General features: G+C 39.8%; 1 long non-coding RNA gene across 1 annotated transcript; it reads left to right on the top strand.

The window, feature by feature from the left end:
• Window positions 1-4717: 4717 nt before the first annotated feature.
• Window positions 4718-5940, top strand: LOC121049334. The gene is made up of 3 exons (XR_005799627.1): window positions 4718-5415; window positions 5576-5706; window positions 5803-5940. It is a non-coding gene; the product is annotated as an uncharacterized LOC121049334 (long non-coding RNA).
• Window positions 5941-6000: the final 60 nt, after the last annotated feature.

Genomic DNA, 6000 nt, shown 5'->3' with positions numbered 1-6000 from the left:
TATAAATTGAAATGTACCCTTTTTGTTGCGACACAGTGCAGAGGGTAATGTTTCTCCTTAAGTTAATATCGTTATGTTAAACTCATATGCAGACTCCGGATGGTTCGCTGTTGGATATCTTAAGAAATGCTCATGATCTTCTGTCTCAGTCTGATATTAAACTTCCGAGGTACATCCTGTTTATTAGTTTGCAGTAATGTAACCAAAACTACTTCCACTTGATGCCAGCTAATGTTATCACTTAGTATTTGCTCAATGGCAATCCATAGTTCTCGATGTAGTTTCCTGTTGATATTCAATTGTGGTACTTTACTTCATTTTACGCTGTAGATTGGAAGCAATGACAAGTACCTAAATTCTGGACCACCATTTCTTACTCTTCTGCACCCTGCGAGTGTTTGCTAAGTTGAAGGATTTCTGCTGCTTTAGTATTTTTGTTGTCTTTCAGAGGATCTGCTTTAGCCTGCCTCTTCATGATGTGCTTTTGCTATACTAGAAAACTGGAAGTGCTCTTCCGTACTAGATGCACAAAGAAGAATTCAGAACTTTGTCATGCATGTTTTGTAAAGAATTATGTATATGTTTTGTAAAGAATTATGTGTCAGAACTTTAATGAAATGTAATTTTCTTTTACATGGTTAAAGTGTATTAATATTGGCATGTGAATGTGCTTAAGTAATGGCGAATGTTTATAGAGTTACAAGAAAGAAGAACCTAGCAAATTGGGTACAAACTGATATGTTATAAGTTATAACAATGTATTCAGTAATATGACGACATATCATGTATGCTGTTATAACACGTGCTTGAAACGTTGTCAATAATTTATGACAACATGCAAAGCGCATTGTTAAATAATTACAACACCTTGATTCGCCTCTTTTTGACAACGTGCAAAGGGCGATGTTAATTGAACTTTTAACGACTCTAGCATCTACAACATGCGCTAAATGTTGTCGAAAGTGATTGACAACATAAATTGCGTGTTGTTAAACATGTATTTTCTTGTAGTGCAGTGCTGGCCCCTGGCCTCACTAGTGTTCTTTTGGTCCATCAATTGCTCCATTAATGGGAGTGATGGTACCAACGGCAGATCTTTGTCTATTGGGTGGGATTGATTTGGTACATGGATGATCAGGGTCTGGTCTGAGTGCAATGGCCGCTGGGAGAAAAAGAGTTGAGAACTAAAGCTTTCTGCTTAGTGAGTTTGCAAGTGAAAGAACCCTATCTATTAGTTGAATTAAATTTTCCTGTTCTCTACAATCTGTGGGCAAGGAAGGCCTCGAAACTCATAATGTTGGTGGAGGGATGGTAGCTCAGTCCAAGCCTAGTTAGTAAAATTCAGGATGGGAATTAAACAACCAAAATATGTTCATGAATAATTCGGTAAGTCTTAGTGAAAAATACTTTGAAAAATTCGGCCATAAAATACAAAAATGGCAAATTATAAAATTCGATACGCACGTGTTTAAAACAAAATGTAATGAAAAATACGGACGTAAAAATACGGATTGATATTTGTCATATCTAGTACTCATATGTAGTTATATGACTTCTTAAACACAAATTTTGAAGAAAAATCAAGGTGAATAGCTTTTCTCAAATATTACCATTTTGATATACAAAACTTCAACAAATTTAAGTAATTTAATAAATAAGAAGTGTAAATAATACTATTAATTGTATAATTTTTTAAGGGGAGTGAAATTTGCACCCCCAATATTACAATCTGCACCCCCCTTCTTAATTTTTAAATATTTTCTGATGCCCTCTTATATTTGTTTCCCATATTACCCTTCTTCTCCAACCATTTTTCTTTAGTGTCTCTCTCTCTCGCTGTCATCGAATCCCAAATCCCCAACTGCTGCATTCAGTGCCCGGAAGCCTCCTCCACGACCGACCCATCATCAAGGACGGCAGGCTCTACCTCATCTCAGCTCACGAACAGCCCGATCGACTTTTTAAGAGTTGGTCTGCTCTCTACTCCATTGAGCTTGATGATCAAAACGAAAAGAAAACCACCCGATTGACTCCACCTGGGTCCGTCGATTATAGTCCGGCCGTTTTTCTCTCAGCGAGTTCGTTGCAGTCGCTTCTGACGGCTCTCGTCCCTAGGACGGCGAGTTTCACCAGCTCAATACTGACATCATCGTCTTCCGAGCTTCACAACCCGAAAAGCGTGTGGTGGTCTGTGAGAGCGGCGGGTTGTCCGCCTGGTCCGGCGGCTCAGTCATCTACTTTCATCGCTAAGACGACGACGGCTGGTGAACCATTTTTCGAATTGATTTCCCCCAAGATTTTGAGTCCTCCGCACACCCATTGACTCCCCCCCCCTAGGTCACTCCATCGAGTCTCCACTGCTTCACTTCGGCTGCCATGCACGACTGAAAAAGAATAATCGTCGCCACTCGCCGCCGCAACATGAAGTTCCGACACGTTGAGGTCTTCGACATCTACACGAAGACGTTCCATCCGGTCACCTCGACGCTGAACCTGGATTTCCACCATTTCAACCCGTTCGTTTCTCCGGACTCCTAGTTCCTCGGGTACCACCGAGTTCCGCGGCGAGTCGACTCAGTGGGGCGGCGAGTCGATATTCCTCACCTAGAGCCGGTGTCGTCTCCCGTCAGACATCTCTAAATGCTGAGGCTTCAAGGCTTCTTCCCGACCTTCTCTCCTAACGTCGATCTCTTCGCGTTTAATCTCGATTTCGAATGAAACCCTGGCGTCAAAATATTCAAGTCCGATGGGTCCAAGTGTTGGACTTTAATCAAAGGCCGTACGGCCTTCTACAACTGCTGGAGCCCCACAGAGAGACACGTCATATACACATCCATAGGCCCAAGTTTTCCAGTGATCTTCTAGGCTGTTCGAGGTATGAACTTTCTTCTACTCGTTGTGCTCTACACGCTGGTATAATTGGTTTTCAGTTTTGATGGATAGATGTTTTGATTGTTTCGGCCTCCGTCATCGTTCACTGTGCTTGGCGATCAGTCTGTCTCACTGTGCTTTGAATGCTTTGGCCCCCTCTCCAATTGCTGTAGAAGCTTTGGCTCTGCAACTGCTCTCTTTCTGCAAAGCTTCCCACAACTTTTTGTTTTGTTGTTCTTGTTACTATTGGCTTGTGTGTGTGTGTGTGTGTGTCTGTGCAAATTTCACTCCCCTTTTTTAATTATAAAAGTTTAAAATTCAAACCACCAGGTTATGGTGGGGTGATAGAGCCTCCAGGTGTGGAACTCCCGCCCTCGGATTCAAGCCCCCTCTCCCACACCTAGTGGTCAGTGGTGGCAATTGGGCCTGTTGCTAAGTCCCACGTTGGAGGGATTAGTCTGGCTCTGCTGTGAAACCCTTTAAGGGTGTATGTGTTGCTTACCTCCCCTAATAAAAAAAAAAAAGTTTAAAATTCAAAATTAATCTTAAACTTGACTTTTTTAATTAAAAGAAATAAAACAATTCTTTATTTATTAAGTTTGGAGTTTTTTTAATTGAAAGATTCAGGAATAATACGTATTTGCGAATAATTCAGCTAACAAAAAAAAAATTTGAATTTTTTAGAATGATTCGGAAAATGGGTGTTTTTTTTTTTGAAAAGTTCATTAATTCGCGGTTTGTTTCTAATAGAGAAACCTTCAATAAGAGTATACGGTATACTAACTACGAATTGCGCTCTAAAACGGTTAAGCAAAGCCTAAATTATAGAACATGAGGGACAAAGGAATACTGTTAAAGTAAAGAATAACAATATTGACTAGAACATCAGCTCACTAATTTCAGTAACTCTCAAGAAAGTTCGACCCTTAAACAAATACAATCTACCCTTATAGAGAAAAACCAATAAACAACAACAACAAACTAAATCACTGTTCTATAATTTCTTGGAGCTAATATTGTTTGAAAATTTTGTTTCAATTTCCAAAAGCAATGCTCCACACGGAGCGTCAAACTCAATATCCATGACTAAATCCAATGAAATAGATACCTAGTTATTTCCTAGTAATTTCCTTGTACACTGTTTGGCCAATAACAAATTCCATGCATGAATCCATGATCACCTGTTCTTATCTAGACTGTTGTACTAAAATGTTACGTATAGGTAGCTGGCCTGTTCCTATGTTTCTTCGAAGCTTTGATAATTCTACCAGCAGAGACAAATTTAGGAAGGAAAACAAGACCCTTCACTGTGCACAGTCAATTTATGTGCTTTCAACAGTAAATTTGGTCAATATTGTACCACAAACCACTTAGAAACATTCAATAAGAGTAGGGTTGAGATAGAGACAGGATTCAGTGTAGATACACCAGGAAACGACATGTAACTGGGACCATAGGTAGGGTTGAGATAGAGACAAGACTCAATGTAGAGTAGCGGGTTGATGATTTGACGATCATGCTAGCTAAGTAGCTAACTTGTCTTTAAAGCTCAAGAACATCCGAAGAAAATCTGTGAATAATCAATTTGTATTTTGGCTTGAGCAAAAGAACATGGGTTCCCAATATGGCTGCTTCTTCTTTTCTTTATTGCTCCTATAGTCTTAGACCAGCTTTTTGCTCCCACCATAGCCCAAGATGACGGTCCATGCACTCTGGCAGCTGAATTCTGCTGGAAATATTCCGATATCTGAAATTACACTAATGGCAGCATCTACCAACAAATTTTTTTGTTGGTAGATGCTGCCATTAGTGTAATTTCCGATATCGTAACATTTCCAGCAAATTCAGACCTCAACAGCCTCCTCTCCTCCTTCTCTTCCAACCAATCGGACTCTGGCTTTTACAACTCTTCCCTTGGACTCCAACAAAGTGAATGCAATAGCATTGTGCAGAGGAGACCTCGGACTTGAATCCTGTTGTAGTTGTGCCCGCGATTCTGCTGAGATTATCCTGCGAAATTGTTCGGGGAAAAAGGAAGCAATCTTATGGTCAGAGCCTTGCATGTTACGGTACCGTACTCGCAGAACTTAATATCTGGTATTGAGGAAGAGGACCCTGTCAAGTATGTGCCCAGCCCGAATAACGCGTTAAACGCAACGATGTTCGGGCTGGTGCTTAAACACGTACGTGTTGGAAATTTTAAGTGACACAACTGCTTTAGTGAATTCTCGTCAAAATTTTGCAACGGGACATGCAACTGTTCCAGGAGGTGAAACGATATATGCACTTGTGCTGTGCACTCCGGATATAGACAAGGGAAATTGCAGTAATTGCCTTGAGATTTGCATCTCGATCTGTTATTCCACGATGTTAATTGTGGTAGAAAGCAAGGAGCTAGAATTCTTAAACCAAGCTGTAATATAAGGTATGAGGTCAGTCAATTCTATGAGACTACAGCTGATTCAGTAGTAAATGTTTCAGCTCAAGTTACTCCAGCAACTCCAACAATTCAAGAAACTCCAGCTCCAGTTCCACCTAAGCAAGGTATGTAACCCCGACCAGGCTCGTACACACTTTCACACACATAACACATTAAAACATTATCTGTTATATATTCTCTATACTACCCAAACGTCTATACCGTTTATTTGCATGGACCGTGTGCAGTCACCCTTAAACGTCTATACCCTTCTGATCTTCACAGGGCAGAAGAGTAACACAAAAAAAAAAAAACTATTATCATCATCATTGTGGTTGTCATTGCTTTTATAACTATGCTTCTCGGTGGCTTATGCATTTTCTTACGAGTCAAGCAACCAAGGGTAAAACTTGAAGGTAAATTAAGCCGTCTCTGGTTTCAAGAATGTACGTAATTGTCTCATAAGTCTGACGTTTTCAAAAAATGCATTATTTACGTTGTACTTTTTGCAGATCATGATATTTCCGAAGAAGTTAGTTTCGTGGATTCATTACAATATGATTTTGAAAATATAAGATCTGCAAAGGATCAAAGGATGACTTTTTTGATCAAAATAAGCTTGGCCAAGGTGGATTTGGAGCTGTTTATAAGATAACAAAATAGTATACAACATTTCCTTTTACTACAATTGCAATTATTTTTTTGTTAGA

Source organism: Rosa chinensis, chromosome 5 (genome assembly GCF_002994745.2).
Source record: "Rosa chinensis cultivar Old Blush chromosome 5, RchiOBHm-V2, whole genome shotgun sequence".
In the NCBI taxonomy this organism is placed as follows: Eukaryota; Viridiplantae; Streptophyta; class Magnoliopsida; order Rosales; family Rosaceae; genus Rosa; species Rosa chinensis.
Note: the sequence above shows the minus strand (reverse complement) of the source record. Positions and strands in the feature narration are given on the sequence as shown.